Here is a 16,254-nt window from a genome sequence, read left to right on the forward strand (position 1 = left end):
CATGGTCTGGGGTGATGTGTCACAGCATCATCGGACTGAGCTTGTTGTCATTGCAGGCAATCTCAACGCTATGCGTTACAGGGAATACATCCTCTTCCCTCATGTGGTACCCTGCCTGCAGGCTCATCCTGACATGACCCTCCAGCATGATAATGCCACCAGCCATACTGCTCGTTCTGTGCGTGATTTCCTGCAAGACAGGACTGTCAGTGTTCTGCCATGGCCAGCAAAGAGCCCGGATCTCAATTCCATTGAGCACGTCTGGGACCTGTTGGATCGGAGGGTGAGGGCTAGGGCCTTGGTGGAAAAGTGGGGTAACATCTTACAGCAAGAACGGGCAAATCTGGTACAGTCCATGAGGAGGAGATGCACTGCAGTACTTAATGCAGCTGGTGGCCACCCCAGATACTGACTGTTACTTTTGATTTTGACCCCCCCCCCTTTGTTCAGGGACATATTGTTCAATTTCTGTTGGTCACATGTCTGTGGAACTTGTTCAGTTTATGTCTCAGATGTTGAATCTTATGTTCATACAAATATTTACACATGTTAAGTTTGCTGAAAATAAACGCAGTTGACAGTGAGAGGACTTTTCTTTTTTTGCTGAATTTAGTAAACAAAAAAGTGTTAAACAAATCAAAGTATATTTTATATTTGAGTCTTCAAAGTAGCCACCCTTTATCTTGATGACAGCTTTGCACACTCTTGGCATTCTCTCATCCAGCTCCACCTGGAATGCTTTTCCAACAGTCTTGAAGGAGTTACCACATGCTGAGCACCTGATGGCTGCTTTTCCTTCACTCTGTGGTCCGACTCATCCCAAACCATCTCAGTTTGGTTGAGGTCGGGGGGATTGTGGAGGCCACGTCATCTGATGCAGCACTCCAGCACTCTCCTTCTTGGTAAAATAGCCCTTACATAACCTGGTGGTGTGTTGGGTCAGTGTCCTGTAGAAAAACAAATGATAGTCCCACTAAGCACAAACCAGATGGGATGGTGTGTCACTGCAGAATGCTGTGGTAGCCATGCTGGTTAAATGTGCCTTGAATTCTAAATAAATCTCAGACCATGTCACCAGCAAAGCACCATAACACCTCCTCCTCCGTGCTTTACTGTGGAAAATACACATGCAGAGATCATCCGTTCACCCACACCTCATCTCACAAAGACATGGCGGTTGGAACCAACAATCTCCAAATTGGACTCCAGACCAAAGGACACATTTCCACCGTTCTAATTTCCATTGCTTGTGTTTTTTGGCCCAAGCAAGTCTCTTCTTCTTATGGGTGTCCTTTTATTAGGGACGACTTTGCAGCAATTCGACCATGAAGGCCTGATTCACACAGTCACCTCTGAACAGTTGATGTTGAGATGTGTCTTTTACTTGAACTCTGAAGCATTTATTTGGCCTGCAATTTCTGAGGCTGGTCACTCTAATGAACTTATCCTCTGCAGTAGAGGTAACTCTGGGTCTTCCTTTCCTGTGGTGGTCCTCATGAGAGCCAGTTTCATCATAGCGCTTAATGTTTTTTGCGACTGCACTTGAAGAAACTTTCAAAGTTCTTGATATTTACAGGATTGACTGACCATGTCTTAATGATGGTGTCACGTTCCTGACCTGTTTTCCTTTGTTTTGTATTCATTTTAGTTGGTCAGGGCGTGAGTTGGGTGGGTTTGTCTATGTTTGTATTTCTATGTGGGGTTTTGTGTTCGGCCTGGTATGATTCTCAATTAGAGACAGGTGTGTATTGTTTGTCTCTAATTGAGAGTCATACAAAGGCAGCCAGGGTTTCACTGGTGTTTTGTGGGTGTTTGTTCCTGTGTCCTCACAGGACAGTTGAAGGTTAGTCTCATTTGTTGTTTTGTAGTGTCTTGTTTGCTGTTTTCATTAAAAGATGGCTTATTTCCCTCAATCCGCATCTTGGTCCTATCCATGCTCCTCCTCGTTTGAGGAGGAGAACAACATTGACTGCCTTTACAGAAACACCCACCACAACAGGACCAAGCGGATTGAGGAGAGAGAGAAAGAACTAAGGCACTGGACACAGGAGGAATGGTCTTGGGAGATCATGGACGGAAAAGGACCCTGGGGAAGGGTTGGAGAGAATCGCCGCTCTCGGGAGGTGAAGAAGGCAGCCACAGCCCAGGAGCGGTGGATTGAGGAGGCAGCACGTATGAGAGGCTGGAAGCCCGAGAGGCTCACCCAAGAATTTCTTGGGGGGGGGGCTAAAGGGGAGTGTGGCGAAGCCGGGTTGGATACCTGAGCCAACTCCCCGGGCTTGCCGTGGAGTAAGAGGGCGTCGTACTGGTCAGACACCGTGTTATGCGGTGAAGCGCACGGTGTCCCCAGTACGCGTGCTTAGCCCAGTGCGGGCTATTCCACCTTGCCGCACTGGGAGGGCTAGGTTGGGCATCGAGCCGGATGCCATGAAGCCGGCCCAACGTATCTGGCCTCCAGTACGTCTCCTCGGGCCGGCGTACATGGCACCAGCCTTACAGGTGGTGTCCCCGGTTCGCCTGCATAGCCCAGTGCGGGCTATTCCACCTCGCCGCACTGGCAGGGCTACGGGGTCCATTCAACCTGGTAAGGTTGGGGAGGCTCGGTGCTCAAGAGCACGTGTCCTCCTTCACGGTCCGGTATATCCGGCACCACCTTCCCACCCCAGCTCAGTACCACCAGTGCCTACACCACGCACCAGGCTTCCAGTCCATCTCCAGAGCCCTGTTCCTCCTCCACGTACTCTCCCTATGGTGCGTGTCTCCAGCCCAGTGCCTCCAGTTCCGGCACCACGCACCAAGCCTCCTGTGCGTCTCCAGAGCCCTGGACGCACTGTTCCTTCTCCCCGCACTCGCCCTGAGGTGCGTGCCCTCAGCCCGGTACCTCCAGTTCCGGTACCACGCACCAGGCCTAGAGTGCGCCACGAGAGTCCAGTGTGCCCTGTTCCTGTTCCCCGCACTCGCCCTGAGGTGCGTGCCCTCAGCCCGGTACCTCCAGTTCCGGTATCACGCACCAGGCCTATAGTGCGTCTCAGCCGGCCAGAGTCTGCCGTCTGCCCAGCGGTGCCTGAACGGCCCGTCTGCCCAGCTCCGTCTGAGCCATCTGTCTGCCCAGCTCCGTCTGAGCCATCTGTCTGCCCAGCTCCGTCTGAGCCATCTGTCTGCCCAGCTCCGTCTGAGCCATCTGTCTGCCCAGCTCCGTCTGAGCCATCTGTCTGCCCAGCGCCGTCTGAGCCATCTGTCTGCCCAGCGCCGTCTGAGCCATCTGTCTGCCCAGCGCCGTCTGAGCCATCTGTCTGCCCAGCGCCGTCTGAGCCATCTGTCTGCCCAGCGCCGTCTGAGCCATCTGTCTGCCCAGCGCCGTCTGAGCCATCTGTCTGCCCAGCGCCGTCTGAGCCATCTGTCTGCCCAGCGCCGTCTGAGCCATCTGTCTGCCCAGCGCCGTCTGAGCCATCTGTCTGCCCAGCGCCGTCTGAGCCATCTGTCTGCCCAGCGCCGTCTGAGCCATCTGTCTGCCCAGCGCCGTCTGAGCCATCTGTCTGCCCAGCGCCGTCTGAGCCATCTGTCTGCCCAGCGCCGTCTGAGCCATCTGTCTGCCCAGCGCCGTCTGAGCCATCTGTCTGCCCAGCGCCGTCTGAGCCATCCGTCTGCCCAGCGCCGTCTGAGTCATCCGTCTGTCCCGAGCCAGTAGAGCCGCCCGTCTGTCAGGAGCCGCCAGAGCCGTCCGTCAGTCAGGAGCCGCCAGAGACGCCCGCCAGTCAGGAGCCGCCAGAGACGCCCGCCAGTCAGGAGCCGCCAGAGACGCCCGCCAGTCAGGAGCCGCCAGAGACGCCCGCCAGTCAGGAGCCGCCAGAGACGCCCGCCAGTCAGGAGCCGCCAGAGACGCCCGCCAGTCAGGAGCCGCCAGAGACGCCCGCCAGTCAGGAGCCGCCAGAGACGCCCGCCAGTCAGGAGCCGCCAGAGACGCCCGCCAGTCAGGAGCCGCCAGAGACGCCCGCCAGTCAGGAGCCGCCAGAGACGCCCGCCAGTCAGTAGCCGCCAGAGACGCCCGCCAGTCAGGAGCTGCCAGAGACGTCCGACAGTCCGGAGCTGCCCTACAGTCCGGAGCTGCCGTACAGTCCGGAGCTGCCGTACAGTCCGGAGCTGCCGTACAGTCCGGAGCTGCCGTACAGTCCGGAGCTGCCCTACAGTCCGGAGCTGCCCTACAGTCCGGAGCTGCCACTCAGCCCGGACCTGCCGGAGTCCCTCAGCCAGGACCTGCCGGAGTCCCTCAGCCAGGACCTGCCGCCCCTTATCCCGGTGCTGGTCCTTATCCCGGTGCTGCCCCTTATCCCGGTGCTGCCCCTTGTCCCGGTGCTGCCCCTTGTCCCGGTGCTGCCCCTTGTCCCGGTGCTGCCCCTTGTCCCGGTGCTGCCCCTTGTCCCGGTGCTGCTCCTTATCCCGGTGTTGCCCCTTGTCCCGGTGCTGCCCCTTGTCCCGGTGCTGCCCCTTGTCCCGATGCTGCCCCTTGTCCCGGTGCTGCCCCTTGTCCCGGTGCTGCCCCTTGTCCCGGTGCTGCCCCTTGTCCCGGTGCTGCCCCTTGTCCCGGTGCTGCCCCTTGTCCCGGTGCTGCCCCTTATCCCGGTGCTGCCCCTTCATTTAGGTGGGGTTAGTGGGAGGGTGGTCATTGGGAGGGGGATAAAGAAGCGGGGATTGATTATGGTGGGGTGGGGACCTCGTCCACCGCCAGAGCCGCCACCGTGGACAGACGCCCACCCAGACCCTCCCCTAGACTTTGTGCTGGTGCGCCCGGAGTTCGCACCTTAAGGGGGGGGGTTCTGTCACGTTCCTGACCTGTTTTCCTTTGTTTTGTATTCATTTTAGTTGGTCAGGGCGTGAGTTGGGTGGGTTTGTCTATGTTTGTATTTCTATGTGGGGTTTTGTGTTCGGCCTGGTATGATTCTCAATTAGAGACAGGTGTGTATTGTTTGTCTCTAATTGAGAGTCATACAAAGGCAGCCAGGGTTTCACTGGTGTTTTGTGGGTGTTTGTTCCTGTGTCCTCACAGGACAGTTGAAGGTTAGTCTTATTTGTTGTTTTGTAGTGTTGTAGTGTATTGTTTTGTTGTTTTCATTAAAAGATGCCTTATTTCCCTCAATCCGCATCTTGGTCCTATCCATGCTCCTCCTCGTTTGAGGAGGAGAACAACATTGACTACCTTTACAGATGGACTGTTTCGCATTGCTTATTTGAGCTGTTCTTGACATAATATGGACTTGATCTTATACCAAATTGGGCTATCTTCTGTATACCACCCCTACCCTGTCACAACACAACTGATTGGCTCAAACGCATTAATAAATAAATAAATTCCACAAATGAACTTTTAGCAAGGCACCTGTTAATTGATGTATTCCAGGTGACTACCTCAGCAAATCAAATCAAAATGTATTAGTCACATGCGCTGAATACACCTTACAGTGAAATGTTTACTTATGAGCCCCTAACCAACAATGCAGTTTTAAATAAGAATTAAATGTAACATGTCATCAATGAGCAGTAGTTAAATAACAGTAGCGAGACTACATACAGTGGGGTACCGATACAGAGTCAATGTGCTGGGGCACCGGTTAGTCGGTAATTGAGGTAATATGTACATGTAGGTAGAGTTATTAAAGTGACTATACATAGATGATAACAACAGAGTAGCAGCGGTGTAAAAGGGGGGTAATGCAAATGGGTCTCGGTATCCATTTGATTAGATGTTCAGTAGTCTTATGGTTTGGGGGTAGAAGCTGTTTAGATGCCTCTTGGACTTAAACTTTGCACTCTGGTACCGCTTGCCGTTCGGTAGCAGAGAGAACAGTCTATGACTAGGGTGGCTGGAGTCTTTGACAATTTTTAGGGCCTTCCTCTGACACCGCCTGGTATAGAGGTCCTGGATGGCAGGAAGCTTTGCCCCAGTGATGTGCTGGGCTGTACCCACTACCCTCTGTAGTGCCTTGCGGTCGAAGGCCGAGCAGTTGCCATATCAGGCAGTGATGCAACCAGTCAGGATGCTCTCGATGGTGCAGCTGTAGAACCTTTTGAGGATCTGAGGACCCATGCCAAATATTTTCAGTGCCCTCTTCACGACTGTCTTGGTGTGCTTGGACCATGTTAGTTTGTTGGTGATGTGGACACCAAGGAACTTGAAGCTCACAACCTGCTCTACTGCAGCCCCGTCGATGAAAATGGGGGCGTGCTCAGTCCTCTTTTTCCTGTAGTCCACAATCATCTCCTTTGTCTTGATCACGTTGAGGGAGAGGTTGTTGTCAGGGCACCACGCGGCCAGGTCTCTGACCTCCGCCCTATAGGCTGTCTCGTCGTTGTTGGTGATCAGGCCTACCACTTTTGTGTCATCGGCAAACTTAATGATGGTGTTGGAGTCGTGCCTGGCCGTGCAGTCATGAGTGAACAGGGAGTACAGTAGGGGATTGAGCACGCACCCCTGAGGGGCCTCTGTGTTGAGGATCAGCGTGGTGGATGTGTTGTTACCTATCCTTACCACCTGGGGGGCGGTCCGTCAGGAAGTCCAGGATCCAGTTTGAGGGAGATGTTTAGTCCCAGGGTCATTAAAGTATTGATGATGTTTGTGGGCACTATGGTGTTGAACGCTGAGCTGTAGTCCATGAACAGCATTCTCACATAGGTGTTCCTTTTGTCCAGGTGGGAAAGGGCAGTGTGGAGTGCAATAGAGATAGCATCATCTGTGGATCTGTTGGGGCGGTATGCTAATTGAAGTTGGTCTAGGGTTTCTGGGATGATGGTGTTGATGTGAGCCATGACCAGCCTTTCAAAGCACTTCATGGCTACAGACGTCAGTGCTACGGGTCGGTTGTCATTTAGGCATGTTACCTTAGTGTTCTTGGGCGCAGGGACTATGGGGATCTGCTTAAAACATGTTATTACAGACTCGGACAGGGAGAGATTGAAAATGTCAGTGAAGACACTTGCCAGTTGGTCAGTGCATGCTCGCAATACACGTCCTGATAATCCATCTTGCCCTGCGGCTTTGTGAATGTTGACCTGTTTAAAGGTCTTACTCACATCGGCTGTGGAGAGCGCGTTCACACATTCTTCCAGAACAGCTGGTGCTCTCATGCAAATTTGTGTTATTTGCCTCGAAGTGAGCATTGTAGTTTAGCTCGTCTGGTAGGCTTGTGTCACTGGGCAGCTCTCGGTTGTGCTTCCCTTTGTAGTCTGTAATGATTTGCAAGCCCTGCCACATCAGACGAGCATCAGAGCCGGTGTAGGACGATTCAATCTTAGTCCTGTATTGACGGTTCGTCGAAGGGCATAGCGGGATTTCTTATAAGCTTCCGGGTTCTGGTCCCGCTCCTTGAAAGCGGCAGCTCTAGCCTTTAGCTCAGTGCGGATGTTGCCTGTAACCCATGGCTTCTGGTTGGGGTATGTATGTACGGTCACTGTGGGGGCGATGTCATCGATGTACTTATTGATGTAGCCAGTGACTGATGTGGTGTTCTCCTCAATACCATCGGAGGAAACCCGGAACATATCCCAGTCTGTGCTAGCAAAACATTCCTTTTAGCTCAGCATCTGCTTCAACTGACCACTTTTTTATAGATCAAGTCACTGTTTCTTCCTGCTTTAATTTTTGCTTCTAAGCAGAATTCAGGAGGTCAGATTTACCAAATGGAGGGCTAGGGAGAGCTTTGTATGCATCTCTGTGTGTAGAGTAAAGGTGGTCCAGAGTTTTTTTTTTTCTTTTTTTCCCCCCCTCTGGTTGCACATTTAACATGGTCCCAAAATGTTTTGCTTGTTAGCAATCCCATTTTCAAGATATGTAACTTTCAAAATACAGAAATCATCCCCATATGATGCTTTTTGCATCAAATGATGCCGCGTATATGATGTAAAACGCAGCATCATACAGGGATGATTTCTGTATTTTGAAAGTTACATACAGTATCCTGAAAACGTGATTACTCACAAGCAAAACATTTTGAGGACATGTCAACAATGGACTAATGAAACAAATACCAAAATTTTTCCTTTGTAATAGTATGTTACTCAACGAGAATAGACTATGCAGCTGCCAGCACCTCAAACATGTTGACCCATTTACGTCATGACCCCAGTATTCCAACCATCAGAGTAAGATGGAAACTCAAAGAAACAACACATTGTCTCCCCTCTGCATTCAAGCAGCCCTTGGCAGCTGATTCTTACCCAGCCAAAGAAATTACAAGAGCGCTAGGTAGGCTATGTTTTATATTTTTTACCGTCTTTGGTTTATAGCTGCGGATATGCGCCCATTCTCGAATGCTGAGAATAGGGGGTTTTAGCACCTTGTGAAAGTGCTTCAAACACGATATGAACCTCCCTCTTGCACCCATTTCAGCAAACAGGTAGTACCTGCTCTATTCTAAGCAAACCAAAGTCAAAGTTTTTAATTAATTGGCCAATGCACCCTGTGTTGCGCTTATTTAACAGTGACAGCCCGTCACATTTCCCGGAGTGGGAGATGTACCGTGCCACAGACACACCCCCTTTATGAGAGTCCGCATCTGGCACTGAAGGAGGCAGTGTCATGGTGCATTCGTAACCAAGTGGAAAGTGGGAATTTACCACATACGACTGGGAATAATCCACTTGAACAGGCCTCAAACTGGTTAAAACTAGTGGGAAACTCCTCTATCACCCACTTCTTCCACATGCAGACCTCTGACATCACCTACTTAGGAAATGGCCACTAACAGCTTTTTCGACAGTTAAATGCAACAACAAAACAATATTTATAAAAAGCAATCTATGAATGTATTTTTTTAACTCTGTAATTTGTTTACAAGCATGATATCTGTACTTCTAGTTTGTGGTTGAAACAACTTGTTGGCCATTAGCCAATCAGCGTTTCTCAACAAGTTCAAATCACATGAATGCGCCTAACTGATATTTACGACCTCCCACCTCCCACATGGTCGCAGACGCAGCATTAGAGTGTAAACTTGAGGCCCAACATAATGCTCCAGTCACAACAGACAATGCAAGGAACATTGTGAATGCTGAATATTGTGAATGCCATTTAATTTTTCCACTGTCCTGAAACTGAACCGTGACCCCCCCCAAAACCTCAACACAGTACCGAACAGTGACCCCCCCCCCCCCCCAAAACCTCAATACGTACCGAACCGTGGGTTTGGTGAACCGTTACATAGCTAATACACACACTACATGGCCAGAAGTATGTGGACATCCATTCAAATGAGTCGATTCGGCTATTTCAGCCACACCTTTTGCTGACAGGTGTATAAAATCGAGCACACAGCCATGCAATCTCCATAGGAAACATTGGCAGTAGAGTGGCCCGTACTGAAGAGCTCAGTGACTATCAACGTGGCACCGTCATAGGAAGCTATCTCCAACAAGTCAGTTTGTCAAATTTCTGCCCTGCTAGAGCTGCCCCGGTCAACTGTAACTGCTGTTATTGTGAAGTGGAAACGTCTAGGAGCAACAACGGCTCAGCTGCGAAGTGGTAGGCCACACAAGCTCATAGAACACGTAAAAATCATGCCGTCTGCTCCAAACTGAGTTCCAAACTGCCTCTGGAAATCAAAGTTTATTTGTCACGTGCACTGAATACAACAGTGAAATGCTTACTTACAGGCTCTAACCAACAGTGCAAAAAAGGTATTAGGTGAACAATAGGTAAGTAAAGAAATAAAAACGACAGTAAAAAGACAGTGAAAAATAACAGTAGCGAGGCTATAACAGTAGCGAGGCTACATTTAGTCGGGCTGATTGAGGTAGTATGTACATGTATATATGGTTAAAGCAACGTCAGCACAAGAACTGTTCGTTTGGAGCTTCATGAAATGGGTGTCCATGGCCGAGCAGCCGCACACAAGCCTAAGATCACCATGTGCAATGCCAAGCATTGGTTGGAGTGGTGTAAAGCTTGCCGCCATTGAACTCTGGAGCAGTGGAAACATGTTCTCTGGAGTGATGAATCACACTTCACCATCTGGCAGTCCGACGGACGAATCTGGTTTTGGCGGATGCCAGGAGCACGCTACCTCCTTGAATGCATACTGCCAACTGTAAAGTTTGGTGGAGGAGGAGTAACAGTAAGGGGCTGTTTTTCATGGTGCAGGCTAGGCCCCTTAGTTCCAGTGAAGGGAAATCTTAACACTACAGCATACAATGACATTCTAGACAATTCTTTGCTTCCAACTTTGTGGCAACAGTTTGGGGAAAGCTCTTTCCTGTTTCAGCATGACAATACCCCTGTGTACAAAGCGAGGTCCATACAGAAATGGTTTGTCGAGATTGCTGTGGAAGAACTTGACTGGCCTGCACAGAGCCTGACCTCAATCCCATTGAACACCTTTGGGATGAATTGGAACACAGACTGCGAGCCAGGCCTAATCGCCCAACATCAGTGGCCAACCTCACTAATGCTTGTGGCTGAATGGAAGCAAGTCCCTGCAACAATTAATGCCCATATTAATGCCCATGATTTTGGAATGAGATGTTCGATGAACAAGTGTCCACATACATTTGGTCATGTAATGTATTAAACTGTACCTGCAGTATTCTGAGTATTCCTGTGTTATTACTACTGTGTAAAGCCTATTCTAGGTACCCAGACAGATGAGACCTACTCATAGCTCTCGAGATGTATATATTACCGCAGGTTCTGGAATAACACAACGACCTGAGTAACACAGAGCGTTCTGTCTCTCCCTCCGCCGGGAGCTTAGGGTCATTAAGCCCGTAGCTAAAGTAGACCAAGTCAGGCCAGCTCACTCTAAAACTTATTCTCTACACTGCTGGGATTAGGCTATTGGCCTTCCATCAAGCCTAGAGAAAAGACAAGCCTCATCTAGCCAGCTCTCTTTTCTCTCTCCTTTATCTTTAAAGGCTTGGTTCGCTCTAGTATGTCACACACCACTCAAACACTTTCAATTGACAACACTCTTCCTTTCTATCTCTCTCTCGACCTACCACCATCTTCTCTCTTCCTCCCCCTCTATCCATACCTCTCCTTCCATACCTCTACTCTCACCTCTCCTTCCATACCTCTCCTCTCAACTCTCCTTCCATACCTCTACTCTCACCTCTCCTTCCATACCTCTACTCTCCTCTCTCCTTCCATACTTCTACTCTCCTCTCACCTCTCCTTCCATACCTCTCCTCTCACCTCTCCTCCCATACCTCTCCTTTCATACCTCTCCTCTCACCTCTCCTTCCATACCTCTCCTTCCATACCTCTCCTCTCACCTCTCCTTCCATACCTCTCCTCTCACCTCTACTTCCATACCTCTCCTCTCAACTCTCCTTCCATACCTCTACTCTCACCTCTCCTTCCATACCTCTACTCTCACCTCTCCTTCCATACCTCTCCTCTCACCTCTCCTCCCATACCTCTACTCTCACCTCTCCTTCCATACCTCTCCTCTCACCTCTCCTTCCATACCTCTCCTCTCACCTCTCCTTCCATACCTCTCCTCTCACCTCTCCTTCCATACCTCTCCTCTCACCTATCCTTCCATACCTCTACTCTCACCTCTCCTTCCATACCTCTCCTCTCACCTCTCCTTCCATACCTCTACTCTCCTCTCACCTCTCCTCTCACCGCTCCTCTCACCTCTCCTCCCATACCTCTCCTTTCATACCTCTCCTCTCACCTCTCCTTCCATACCTCTCCTTCCATACCTCTCCTCTCACCTCTCCTTCCATACCTCCTCTCACCTCTCCTTCCATACCTCTCCTCTCAATTCTCCTTCCATACCTGTACTCTCACCTCTCCTTCCATACCTCTCCTCTCACCTCTCCTCCCATACCTCTCCTCTCACCTCTCCTTCCATACCTCTACTCTCCTCTCACCTCTCCTTCCATACCTCTCCTCTCACCTCTCCTTCCATACCTCTCCTCTCACCTCTCCTTCCATACCTCTCCTTCCATACCTCTCCTTTCACCTCTCCTCTCACCTCTCCTTCCATACCTCTCCTTCCATACCTCTCATCTCACCTCTCCTTCCATACCTCTCCTCTCACCTCTCCTTCCATACCTCTACTCTCCTCTCACCTCTCCTTCCATACCTCTCCTTCCATACCTCTCCTTCCATACCTCTCCTTCCATACCTCTACTCTCCTCTCACCTCTCCTTCCATACCTCTCCTCTCACCTCTCCTCCCATACCTCTCCTCTCACCTCTCCTTCCATACCTCTCCTCTCCTCTCACCTCTCCTTTCATACCTCTCCTCTCACCTCTCCTTCCATACCTCTCCTTCCATACCTCTCCTCTCACCTCTCCTTCCATACCTCTACTCTCACCTCTCCTTCCATACCTCTCCTCTCACCTCTCCTTCCATACCTCTCCTCTCACCTCTCCTTCCATACCTCTCCTCTCACCTCTCCTTCCATACCTCTCCTCTCCTCTCACCTCTCCTTTCATACCTCTCCTCTCACCTCTCCTTCCATACTTCTCCTTCCATACCTCTCCTCTCACCTCTCCTTCCATACATCTCCTCTCACCTCTTCTTCCATACCTCTCCTTCATACCTCTCCTTTCACCTCTCCTCTCACCTCTCCTTCCATACCTCTCCTTCCATACCTCTCCTCTCACCTCTCCTTCCATACCTCTCCTCTCACCTCTCCTTCCATACCTCTACTCTCCTCTCACCTCTCCTTCCATACCTCTCCTTCCATACCTCTCCTTCCATACCTCTCCTTCCATACCTCTCCTTCCATACCTCTCCTTCCATACCTCTACTCTCCTCTCACCTCTCCTTCCATACCTCTCCTCTCACCTCTCCTCCCATACCTCTCCTCTCACCTCTCCTTCCATACCTCTCCTCTCCTCTCACCTCTCCTTTCATACCTCTCCTCTCACCTCTCCTTCCATACCTCTCCTTCCATACCTCTCCTCTCACCTCTCCTTCCATACCTCTACTCTCACCTCTCCTTCCATACCTCTCCTCTCACCTCTCCTTCCATACCTCTCCTCTCACCTCTCCTTCCATACCTCTCCTCTCACCTCTCCTTCCATACCTCTCCTCTCCTCTCACCTCTCCTTTCATACCTCTCCTCTCACCTCTCCTTCCATACCTCTCCTTCCATACCTCTCCTCTCACCTCTTCTTCCATACATCTCCTCTCACCTCTTCTTCCATACCTCTCCTTCATACCTCTCCTTTCACCCCTCCTCTCACCTCTCCTTCCATACCTCTCCTTCCATACCTCTCCTTCCATACCTCTCCTCTCACCTCTCCTTCCATACCTCTCCTTCCATACCTCTCCTCTCACCTCTCCTTCCATACCTCTCCTCTCACCTCTCCTTCCATACCTCTACTCTCACCTCTCCTTCCATACCTCTCCTTCCATACCTCTCCTTCCATACCTCTCCTTCCATACCTCTCCTCTCACCTCTCCTTCCATACCTCTCCTTCCATACCTCTCCTCTCACCTCTCCTCTCACCTCTCCTTCCATACCTCTCCTCTCACCTCTCCTTCCATACCTCTCCTCTCACCTCTCCTTCCATACCTCTCCTCTCACCTCTCCTTCCATACCTCTCCTCTCACCTCTCCTTCCATACCTCTCCTCTCACCTCACCTTCATACCCTCTCCTCTCACCTCTCCTTCCATACCTCTCCTTCCATACCTCTCCTTCCATACCTCTCCTTCCATACCTCTCCTCTCACCTCTCCTTCCATACCTCTCCTCTCACCTCTCCTTCCATACCTCTCCTCTCACCTCTCCTTCCATACCCTCTCCTCTCACCTCTCCTTCCATACCTCTCCTTCCATACCTCTCCTTCCATACCTCTCCTTCCATACCTCTCCTTCCATACCTCTCACCTCTCCACTAAGAATATTGGCTGCTTGTTCTGAGTGGCAGGGCAGTAAGGACAGCCTCTCTGTATGATCCTCCTCATGTGTCAGAGGGGGTTTGCGTTAAAACCATTAAAGCCAGTACTGTGACCCCATTCACCAGTTAGCCACTTGAAATAAACTGTGCTAGCCCATGCTAGGTTATCCTGCTAGCCTCTTTAGCATAAAAGCCTATTATATAGATGCCTAGAAGCCCACCAGACAGACTGCATGAAAGACTGCATTCGTGACAGGCAGAGTCACAGACCAGTTCACCTCAGGCCGATGTCACTCCCAGGTCGTCCCTGTTATGTCAACAGCAACCACTCTCCCATTGTTTGTGTATCTAACATAGTACACTAACGTAGCCTGCTAGCAGCCATTGAGAGTAAATGGATTGCGTCAGTGAGTGGTGAAATGGACACACGTCATCCCTCTCAAACACAGTCATTAAGTGAAAGGCAGAGCAAACACAAGGCACAAAGGATTCACTGGTTGACTTGGAGAGGGGTAGACAGTGTATGGACCAAATTGTAAAGCTATTCACTCATTCACCCAGCGGTAATGAGGTACCGTCTGGTAGCCTGCTGCGAGGATGATTACTTGCAATGAAATGGGATGTTAGGTTGATTCGCTGTTTGTCTCTGTTTTTAGAGCTTTAGGACACGTAGATTAAAGGCTAGCCAGAGAATAAGACCATTTTCAAGACCGAACAGCAAGAAACTATTCTTATGCACATAGCAATTAAACTGTATGTGTGTGTCCAGGCTAAGAGAGGCAGTAAGAAGGATAAGCACTTTTCAGAGCACACAGAGGAGTGTGTGGACTTCCTGCCTGTGGAGTGGCGCTCCAAACTGGCACTGGATGGGGGTAAGGGGTGTGTTTGCTCGTGCGCAGTGTGTCCTCGATACCAATTGAGCTGAGAGAGCAGCTGCTGTCGTCCACTAGCTTCCAGGAGGTGACACCCACCTTGTGATGGCATGCTGAATTTAGGTCACAGTTGTGGAACCACAAGCCAGACGGCTAGGCTACATCTCTCACATGGAGTTCCGTGTACTGTCCTCTGCCCTACTCCTGTCCTGTCTCCTATGCCCTTTAATTTCCTATTCTGTCTACGATGCACATACAGTACTGAGTATTCAATATCTATACAGGTCTTAGGCCTTAACTGTTTTAGCCAAGTGAATGGAAGGTTGATCTGAATAAAAATAGATCTGTAGAAGTATAGAGGATAAACAAAGGCTTACTCATAAAAACTATCCACTGTCAGACATATATTTATATATGTTATTGATGGTTGAGTCGTGTGAATCTGTAGATACGGTGGACTCCATCACCCCAGACAAGGTGCGAGGACTGAGAGACCTGCTCAACAGCAGTGCCATGGACATTATGTACTACACCAGTCCCTTGTACAGGGACGAGGTGAGACTGAAACACACACACACACAGTGGGTTTAAGTCTTCATCTCACTTGACAACCGTATTGGCCCTGGCTAATTGATACCACCCTTATCTCCAGATCACCAGGGGCCTGACGTCAGAGCTGAACCGCCTCTACACCCTGTTCTGCTCCAGGAACCCTGAGTTTGAGGAGAAGGGGGGCAAGGTGTCCATCGTGTCGCACTCCCTGGGCTGCGTGATCACCTTTGACATCATGACTGGCTGGGACCCGGTGAGGTTCTGTCTGCAGGAACACCAGGAGCTGGAGGAGGAGCTGGACCTGAGATGGGTCTCCTACGAGGAGAGACGCCTGCTGGAGCAGCTGCAGCTCACTAGGAACCGGTAGGCAGGGTGGTGGGTAGTGGGGTGTGTGTGTGTGTTTGTCTCTCTGTCACAGTTGAGATGGCCACCTAAACTGTGTCTACAGACAGTTAGGTAGTGTGTGTGTAGGAAGGAGTGGGGTGTGAGTGGTGTAGGTATTTTGTTAATGGTCTGAATACTAACAGTATTACTGAAACTCACTCTCTACTCCTCGGGTTACGAGAGCTGGAAGATCAGCTTCAAGGCCTGGAGGCCTCCAAACCGCTAGCACCCCCTGCTCTGAAATTGAAGGTACACTGCTAACTGCTCAAAAGCAATCCCTTCAACCCAGGACACAGGATCCAGGGTGATAATGGCAGAAAGTAACAAGATGACTAAGCAAATTACTGAAGGAAAGATGGTGTCTGTTTCCTCCTCTTCCCCAGGTGGAGAATTTCTTCTGCATGGGCTCTCCCCTGGCGGTGTTCCTGGCCCTGAGAGGGATTAGACCAGGGAACAGTGGAGAACAGGACCACCTTCTGCCTCACTCCATCTGCCAGAGGCTCTTCAACATCTTCCACCCCACAGACCCCGTGGTGAGACAGACAAACACACACACTTTTCTTTACAGTCCTGGAGGGCTGAATCACTTCGTTTTGTCT

At 50.5% G+C, this 16,254-nt stretch overlaps 1 pseudogene; it reads left to right on the plus strand.

Annotated features, from left to right (window-relative positions):
• Positions 1 to 16,254, plus strand: part of LOC129813369 (phospholipase DDHD1-like) — a 62,738-nt pseudogene that overhangs the window by 34,023 nt on the left and 12,461 nt on the right.

Source organism: Salvelinus fontinalis, chromosome 16 (assembly GCF_029448725.1).
Source record: "Salvelinus fontinalis isolate EN_2023a chromosome 16, ASM2944872v1, whole genome shotgun sequence".
Taxonomy (NCBI): domain Eukaryota; kingdom Metazoa; phylum Chordata; class Actinopteri; order Salmoniformes; family Salmonidae; genus Salvelinus; species Salvelinus fontinalis.